The sequence below is a fragment of the Notamacropus eugenii genome, chromosome 2 (genome assembly GCF_028372415.1).
Source record: "Notamacropus eugenii isolate mMacEug1 chromosome 2, mMacEug1.pri_v2, whole genome shotgun sequence".
Lineage (NCBI taxonomy): Eukaryota > Metazoa > Chordata > Mammalia > Diprotodontia > Macropodidae > Notamacropus > Notamacropus eugenii.
This window is the reverse complement of record NC_092873.1, coordinates 370,574,322-370,584,267: the sequence shown is the minus strand read 5'-3', so window position 1 is coordinate 370,584,267 and position 9,946 is coordinate 370,574,322. Positions and strand designations below refer to the sequence as shown.

Genomic DNA, 9,946 nt, shown 5'->3' with positions numbered 1-9,946 from the left:
AAGGGTTGTAGTAAGGATTGGTAGGGGAAGAAAGAAAAAGGCATATAGTATAGTTGAAGGAGGCAAGGAGTTTACAATTAAGTCCAATTAAGTATCATAAAATATGTACTCCTTGAAAGCAAGGACTTTAATTAATGTCCTGAATCCCCTGCTCCTGCCATAGTGACTTGAACACAGTAGGCAATCAATAAATATTTTGAATTTAGTTGAAGGGAACCATATGACCCTGATGGGTGGTATAAAATGGTTGAGGCTTTAGGCAGAGGCTCAGCAAGCCTCTCATGTCTATACATAGAGACAAGTTATAATTTCATACATTGAGAAAATTAACTAAACTTACTCCAGAGATGTTTAAATTCCTAGACTTACTTGTCACATCCCTGGTACTAGAATTGAGTCCATACAAGGATGGATGCAATTTTAGAAAGAAATTCAAAGAGTTATACAGAATTCAAGTGAATTCATCTGCAATGCACAGGGAGTCCATGAGCAAGAACCAAGGGGTCCAGACATGAAATTTTCATAGATCTGGTCACTTTACAAATGGGCCTGCTTATCTATGTTCTCCTAATGCACTGCCTACTGAAATGGAGAGCCTGAGAAAATGGGTTACAATATCTAGGATATGAAAGAATGCTAAACAATTCTCCACAACTTTGTAGGACTAGACAGGAGAAAATTAACCTATATTGGAGCAGGAAGGTTTTGCATTAGTGATTAGGAAGAATGTCTTGACTTCCAGAGGTTTAAAACAGTGGAACAAAGGTGTAAATGAGATTGGGCATCTCTCGTCTATGGCTTTCTTAAGAAGAAAATTGATAATCTGAGAAAGATACTATTAAAATAGACTCCCAGTTATTGCTCAGGCACCCCAATCTTTCATTTCTTTCTATAATCTCCATCTTCAGTCTGACTAGCTTTATAAGAGGTTCCAATTGAACACCACGGTATAAATTATTACCTCCATTCTGAAGAGTCAGAAATTTAAATGTTCAACACTAATCTCTCCTCTGAACCCCAATATTTAATCATTTGATGCCTTCCAGGAATCTTCAATGGTCATGTTTCTCATCCCCTTGTATTTGCCTGCTGATCCATCTCATAGAAGCAATAAAACCTAGTATATGGATTATTGTTGTTCAGTCATTTTTCAATCATGTCTGTTTCTTCATGATACCATTTGCAATTTTCTTGGCAAATAAATTGGAGGGGTTTGCCATTTCCTTCTCTAGCTCATTTCACAGACAAGGAAACTGAGGTAAATATGGTTAAGTGACTAGTCCAAGGCTACACAACTAGTAAGTGTCTGAGGCCAGATTGGAACTCAGGAAGATAAGTTTTCCTGACTTCAGCTCCAGTTCTTTGTCTTATTTAGCTTCCCCAGTACATAAAAGTACTGAACAAAATCTCTGAGAGAAGGTTCACCTTTTTAGCACATATATACAGCATGCTTGAATGTTTAAAGACTAGATTGAGATAGTTAACAGCTGAGTTGTGTAAATAGATCATAAATTTAATAGCACCTTTATTTGGTTTTGTTTTGCCTATTTGGTATTTGTTAACTTTTCATACCTGAGCCATGAGTCATCTTGTCTAAAGTGAGTAGGAGCTCCAATAGTAGTATAGATTATAGTGGTCTGTGGAGAGAGGTGGGTTCCTTAGTTCTGGTAATGTATAGATTGAGGGTGGTGCAAAGTAAATGGGATATCTCAGACTCTAGCCCAAGGCTTTAAGTATGATAAGGCACAAATATTCCAACCTTGTGTTCATCTCATTCTCTCTTAGCTACTCAGTGTCTTTGGATCCATGAGCTATATATACTCTGAAGTGAAAAAAGTGAAATCATAATTCATATGTGGAAATGAGTGCCAGGAGCTTTCATCTTTAAACTACTGATTTCTTGAAGAACCTGCCTCTAAGCTTTCATCACTGAACATGTTGTGATCAACATCAGACCCAAAACCAGAGACCCCACTGGCTTAGTGGAATATATTACCAGTTGAAAGTTCATTTTGGAAGTATCACAAACTATGTTTCTGTATTCTGTCTTGAGGCTAAGAATGAGACTACTGAACACAAAAATTTTATCTCACAAATTTTGCTTCAGATATGGAAGTTTTGTGAGTGGGATCTTTTTACTTTTTTTGCAGCCACTCACCTTTAAAAATCACAAATTTGTAAAGCATTTACTGCTAAATGGTGTCAAAAAAGACCTAATCCAGTAACTCCCTGATTCTCTCAATTTTATATCTCCACCTGGATAGCTTGCTGGCCTCTCAAACTCAACATATTCAAGACTCAACTTATTATCTCCCTCCTTCTCCAATTGCCCCTTTTCCCAGTTCCTTAGTGACACTGACATCCTCCCAGGCACCCAGAAACTAAAATTCAGTTGTTACTGATTCTTCCTTTTTCTGCAACTTTCAAATCGATGCAGTTGCTAAGTCATGTCTCCAACATTTCTTATGTTTGTCCCTTTCCCTATACTCACTCTTTGACTATCCTAGTTCATGACCTCTTGCTTTGACTAAAAATGTAGGCTTCTAACTGGTTTTTACAGTCTCTGGTCTCTATACCCTAAAATTCATCATTTTATATTGATCTATTTGGTTGACTCTTTTGCTCCTACTGCAGAATTTTGTGGCCAAATTGGCACAGTTGCCGAAATAATCTTTTTAATCTACTCCACTGATGAAAAAAGTATCCATGGCTTTTTACTGCCTATAAGATTAACTACAAACTCTTTAGTCTGACATTTAAGAACTTCCACTCTGACTCCAACTTGCCTTTCCAGCCTTATTTCACATTGCTCATCACTGTACACTCCAAATTTTATAGAAAATTCATGACCAGCCCTTTCCTTCACCCTCAGTTCAATCTTCTATTTCTTTCTGAAAAGCACTGTGTAGATTACCCTTAATGCCAGAAATTCACCTCCTAGTCTCTTATCATCACCCCTCTCTTCTTTTAAGTCTCAACTTAAGTTCCATATCTTCTATGAAACTTTTCTGGTGAAAATTTTTCCTCCCTATCTAAATTTTCCTAGAACCCATTGCCTGGATTAACCCTTTGTTCCCATCATACTAATCTATGTATGTGTATAATATTGCATTATTAATTGCATTATATTATGTATAATATTATTATATTATACACCATTATATTATATTATACATCGTCTTGTGTGTGTACATATATATTACCCAAAAGATGGCAAATTTCTTGGGTACAAGGACTGTTTTATGATCCCTTGCAATTAACACAATGTTTTGCCCACTGAAGTTGTTTCGCTAAAGATTCAATGAACTGAAAACTAAAGTCCCCTGGTTCTCTCATTCATATGCAACCCAACTCCTTAATGACTGAGAGGTGAGTTGGTGAGTGAGATACTGAGTCTGATGGATTGTCTCAAAAATATTCCTCATGAATCATAATAGTGAATCTCTTCCGGGAAATGAATGTTGTGTCAACCACCATCTTAATAGCTGACTTCATCTCTTGGTTCTGTAGAGTATAAATCATGAGGTTCAATATGTGGGGCATGACTGTGTAGCTGATGGAAATGACTTTGTACGGAATGTGGGTGAAGGGGAAGGTGGTGAAGGGCTGGGCATATATGTAGATAAAAGGCACAAAATACAGTGCAACCAATATTATGTGGGTGGTACAAGTGGAGGCAGCCTTTTTCCTCCCTTCACCTGAGTGGGATCCCAGCATCACTAGAATGACTGTATAGGAGACTATCAAGATGATGAACCAGATGATGACCATCTGCATGAGCAATCCAGTGTTGGTGATAATTAGGAGCTCCAGGAGGGAGGTATCAGTACAGACCAGTCTTAGAACGTGGGGGATGTGACAATAGAAGTTATCTATGATATTGGGGCCACAGAATGACATGGAGCAAAAGAATCAACTGAATAGATGAATGTGAAAAGCTTACCACCCAAGCAGCCACCATCAATTTCACACATAATTGTGTATGCATAATAGAGACATAATGGAGGGAAGAGGAGACAGCAACATAATGGTCATATACCATCACAGACAGAAAAAACAGGTTAGCCCCTCCAATGCAATGGAAGAAGATCTGGGTCATGCAGCCATTGTATGAAATGGTCTTGGTCTCTGAGAGGAAGTCAACCAACATCTTAGGGATGGAGGAAGAACTCATATCCAGGAAGGCCAGGTTTTGAAGTAGGATATACATGGGAGTATGAAGCCAAGAATCAAAGGTCACCATGACCATGAAGAGGATGTTGCCCAGTAGTGTAGTAGAATAGACAAGCAGGATCACCAGGAACAGGAAACTCTGCAACTCTCACATTTGTGAGAGACCCAAGAAGACAAACTCACATACCAGAGTGAGATTCCCAAGATCCGTAACCTTGAACTTCCCCTCTAAAAATACCTGGAAGAGAAATGATGTGAGACAAACTCATTAATTCAGGTTCCTTTCCTTGCAGAATTTGTAATAATAGGGAATGAGAGGATTAAAGGCTACTTTTGCGTTATCTCTATGAGATTACATTTAGTGGGTCACTAAACAATGTGACTATGAGTGTGGTAGAGATATTCACTCTATCTAGCAGACAAATATTTTCAGTCTAATTTAGTACCACTCCACTTATCTACAGTGTACCATTTACAAGTGATTTTATATCATAATAGAGTTGTAAAGAGATGAGAAGCTGAAAGAAGGCTAACAGGAACTCTGTTTGTTAACATCTTACTGGCATGTAACATTGTATTTCCTTATAACAATCCCACATTTTAGACTTTCACATCACAAACTATAACTCCTCCTAAATTAATGAGATTTGATTGTTTAATTCTTTCATTTAACAAATCTGTGTTAAACATGTACTATATACCTGGTACTATGTGACAGAATTGAATAAACCACATTTACTCTATCTTCTGACTCAGTTCTGGATCTAGCTCAGTTCCTTTTCTATCCAATTACAGGTCTAGTCCAATGTCTGCCTTGTGAAAAAACTTTATTCAATTATGGGAATTTAAAAAAAAAATTTTATAGTATGGTTTGAACCTAACATTGTCTGGCTGGGAAACTGGACCAGCTCTACTTAGGTTACGCTGACCAGAAACATACTCAAATCCAAAGATTTATGCAAGAAATTTTCCCATAATTATACATCTGAAGCAAAATACATGCCTTATCTGAAAACTGTCCCCATACTGATCACAATCATTCTTTCTTTCCTTGTTTCTTTGATTGGATACATACCCTTGAAGAGAAATAGAACACCTCTTTTTCTGATTTCAGGGAATTACACCTGTTTGCTCTCTCTTTCCCAATTAGAAATCAAATCACTTACTCTTGTATTCTGTTTTATATCCTGTTAATTATTTGCTTTGATACATAAAAATCTCTCTCCTCCTGTATTTGGGGTTCATTGACAACCTGAGGAGGCAAGGTCCCAATTTGTTATGCGGTTGGTGTACATTGCTTAATAAATCAATATGCTTAGACTCTCAAATCTTTGTTTCCACAGCTATTTCAGATTTCATCCATCACACGTGTTAGGTACTAGAGATACAGAGAAGAATATGACATTTTATTGATATAAGTCAGGATCATATTTAAAATTCAAGTTCACAGTGAAAAAGAACTACATTCAGTGCCCTATTTCCTTGAAATTACATTGTAAGAGCTCCTAAAAAATTGTTTCTTTAATAACCTTTCAAAAATAGAAATAAATATGTTTAAAATAAGCAAAATTAACAGAAAACTCCAAAGAAGAATGGACTGAACGGGGAAACACACAAAGAAATGACCCTACCACAACATTCCCAAAATAATAGGAAAAATATGGATTGAGAGGAAAAGGGATAAACATGCTAGAAGATAAATATGACAAATAGAAGTACCAGAAATGAAGCTAGATCTTTCTCAAGACATAATTAAATGGTATGATAAATACATTGGATCAATTAAAGGAAGACATGAAATTAGCATGAGACAAAATAAAGAAGGAGCTAAATAACAATAATATATATCAGGAAAAGGTAATGGAACTCAAGAGTTTAGAATCAGACTCAGAAATAATAGCAGAATCAAAGAAAGCAATCACTTCATTAGAGAAAAGTTTGGTGGGAATAATACAAAAAGCAGAGGATTGAGTCTATAAAATTACTCAGTTGTAAACTTTTTGGAATCTACTCACATAAAAGTGACTAATTAATGAGAGAACATATGAGAATTACTAGGCTATGAATAAGAAATTAATCTGAGCACTATATATCAAGAAATTGATAGAAGAAATTTCCCAGAAATATCCCCCCAAATTTGTGTATAGATTGACAAACAGTAGAGTTTACAAGATCACAAGACACCAAAAGAGATGAACCCTCAATTAAACTCACTCAGAAACATCATTGTAAAGCTTCAACATTATGATGATGAAAAGATGCTTTTCAAAGGAGGCAAGAAGCAAATCACAGATTGAAAGAATATACAGTTCCACATCGTGACTTTTCCCATGAAGGTTTTGAAATATCATGGATCAGCATAAGAAATTGAATGGGAATTTGGGAGGAGGGGAGTTTGTGAAAGCTGCAGATAACATACAAAGGCCAGCAGATGACACGGAGCCTGTGACTATATATTTAATTGAAATTTTACAGTAAGATACGGAAAACACCACATGAAAGAGAGAAAATTCAGCCTTCTTCTCTTGTACAAAGAGAGGATCAAAAAATTTTACACCAGTTTTACAGGTCAAAGGGGCAATGTGGAAGAGATAAACAATTCAAACTGCACAAGATTTTAGCATAAAAATTAAAATGACAGAAATTAGAATATTATATGCCAAAATGAAGAGATGTGGTGTTCCATCCCAAACACATCTTCCCTGCAAAACAAAGAATCTTTTTGAAGACAAAAAAATGATCATGTAGGCTTCTATATGCATTTTAAGGACCTATACAGATGAGAAACAAACTTAAGGTGACTTTGGATTTGCAAAACATATAAGAATATAAGCGTATTTCCTTGAAATAAAGATGTGAAATCAACAGGAACTTTACAATTGTGATTAACTAGCTGTTCTCTAAATGAAATTGCCATAAAGGAATAACAAAGTAAATGTAATGTTGCTTTTAATAAGTGACCAATATGAGTTGCCTTGAGAAAGAAAAAGAGATAGAAGCAGAAGTTCAGAAATAAGTTGATTTGGGGCAGTACCAGATTTCAAACGATATATACTACAAAGCAATCATCAAACGATTTGTTACTGGTTAAAAAACAGAATAGTCAAGATGCTTGCATGGCCCTCTTCCTTAGGTCTGGCAGTTGGCTTTTACTAGGATCATTTTCCTCTTTATAAGATGAAAATATGAGGGAGTAGAAAGATAAAGAGAGGGATAAAGATAAAGTAGAAGATAAAGAGGAAGAAAAGAAATAGAAGAGCTTAAAGATTCAATCCTGGATGGGAAAGGACATAATGGGCCTTCTAGAAAAGCCTGTGGTGTAAACCCATTAGAAATTGAGGAACAAAAGTCTTCTAGTAGGATTGGTTTTGGGGTCTGGTTTCAAGGCCCAGTCTGTTTCCTGCCTAAGGCTATTGATTTAGTAAGAAAAATAAGCAGGAGGAAAAGGAGAAGGAGGAGGAGGAGAAGAAGAAGGATGATGAGGAGGAGGAGATTTTTAGTCTTTATTCTTGCGGTTCTTAGTGTTCCCCTTCATAGAATGGGTCACTTCCCCTTCTCTTTATCACTCTTTAACTAGGATTTCCTTTGCCTTCTCCAAAGGGTATTCTTTATTAGCACTAGTCCACTCCAATTATTCCCTCTCCGTGTGTTTCCCCAGTATAGGGCATTCAACTGGTTCTAGATTAAACTGAAAACCACTGAATATCAGAAATGGAAGAGACTTAAGAAATTATCTAATCCAGTCTTCCCTCCTCATTTGACAGATAAAGAAACTGACCCTTGAAGAGTAATTTTTCACTAGTACATAGTTCTTGTCTTCAAAACTAGACCCTAAATTCTTCTAGGTTAGAAAGTTTTCTTGTTTTGTCTTCTCCACAATGCATAGAGCAGAGACAATCCAAAAAGACCTAATGAGTTAAAGAATTATGAATAAGAAAGCTGAAGGCTCATAGATAAGATGTCACTGTTAGGTGCACTAAAACAAAGGCAAAAAGCAAAGGATTTATGACCTGAAACTACACAGCTCACAGAAACATTTAGTACTCCAGGAGTATTAGATAATCATCTCATCCATCCCTCTGCCTATGGTTAGGGCTGTACACAAACCATTCTCATTAGACTGCTACAGAAGACCTAGGACTCCCAATTCTTTGCACTTTCAGAGACTTCAAAAAAAATCTTAGAAAACAAAGGATATGGGGGTGGAGCCATGAGAGCAACTACTCACCTAAGCTCTTAGACAAACTCCTTCAGATACCTCTAAGAAGAGAATCTGACCAAATTCTGGAGGTGCAGAATATAATAGGAGACAGACCGTGGCAGATTCACAGATCAGGACAGACTGGAAGGTCAATGGGAAGAATCTGTTCTACGAGTGTGGAAGAATCCACAGCATGCAGCACAGTGTGTCCCACCACAGGATGGCCAAGCAGGAAAGCCCCAGGGTGGCCTGAGGCACCAGCAAGGCAGCACAGAGGGGAAGAAGGTGGAGTGGCAGCCCAGGACAGCAGACCAGTGGAACCGAGTGACAGCCACTGAGTCCCAGGTATCAGCCACAGCTGCTCCTGAGATTATCAGCCCACAGATTAAACGTCTGTAAGTCACATACTTGAACTTCTGGCAGCCAAAATGGCAAAGTGATAGGTAAATGCTCTCTTCCCCTCCCTGGTTGACCTTAAAAGAACCATAAAACATTTACCCAGAAAAATCCTGGATCAGTGAGATCAGCAAAAATGGCAAACAATCTCATAGCACCTGAGGCTAGGAATATTCCTCTTACTGTGGTGAAAGTCCCACCTCAGCAAACCAACCTAGAAGAGATCCAGAGTCCAGAAGGATGGAGCTTCGCACTAGGACCCAGGTGTGCCTCAGCGCTCTAGGGGAAATGGGAAGGCAACCAGGATCACCAAGCACTGAGTTTTGCTCTAGCTCAGCTGAGAAGATCTCCTGTGATCAGATCATCCCTCTGCAACACTTAATAAGTTAGTCCCAGGGCTAATCTGAGGAAACACAAAAAAAAAATGGGAAAAAAAAGCCACGTGCTCTTTGCTTTCTTACATCAGCCAGTTCAACACCAGGTTCTCCAGCTTCTAGCTAAAAGAACCAGAGGCCACAATATACAAAGCCTCATCATCATGAGTAAAAAGAAGCAAAGCAAGATTGAAAGGACCATAGAATCTTTCTATGGGGACAAGGACCAAAACACAAATACCAAAGAGGGCAGTATTGAGACTGTACTCCCATCTGAAACTTCAGAAGGGACTATGAACTACTGGCATGCACAAAGAGCTCTCCTAGAACAGCTGAAGAAGAAAATAGAAGAGAAACTGGCCAATGATTTTAAAAATATGGAAAAAGAATTCTATGAAGAGAACAGCTCTTTAAAAAGGAAAATTGAACAAATGGAAAAGGAAGCACAACACCTAACTGGGAAAATTGGACAAATGGAAAAGGAAGTACAAAAACTAACTGGAGAAAATAATTCCTTGAAAGGAATAATTGGATAGATGGAAAAGGAGATGCAAAAGTTAACTGAAGAAAACAATTTGATAAAAATTATAATTGGGCAAGTAGAAACTAATGACCCTATGAGACATCAACAATCAGTCAAACAAAATCTAAAGAGTGAAAAGATAGAAGAAAATGTAAAATATCTAATTGGAAAAACAACTGACCTGGAAAATAGATCCAGAAGAGAAAATTTAAGAATTGTTGGCCTACTAGAAAGCTCTGATGAAAAAAAGAGTCTGGACAATATCTTCCAAGAAATCTT

At 37.3% G+C, this 9,946-nt stretch overlaps 1 pseudogene; it reads right to left on the bottom strand.

The window, feature by feature from the left end:
- Window positions 1–3,428: 3,428 nt before the first annotated feature.
- LOC140523079 (olfactory receptor 4D1-like) lies at window positions 3,429–8,923 on the bottom strand (annotated as a pseudogene).
- Between the last annotated feature and the right edge of the window lie 1,023 nt (window positions 8,924–9,946).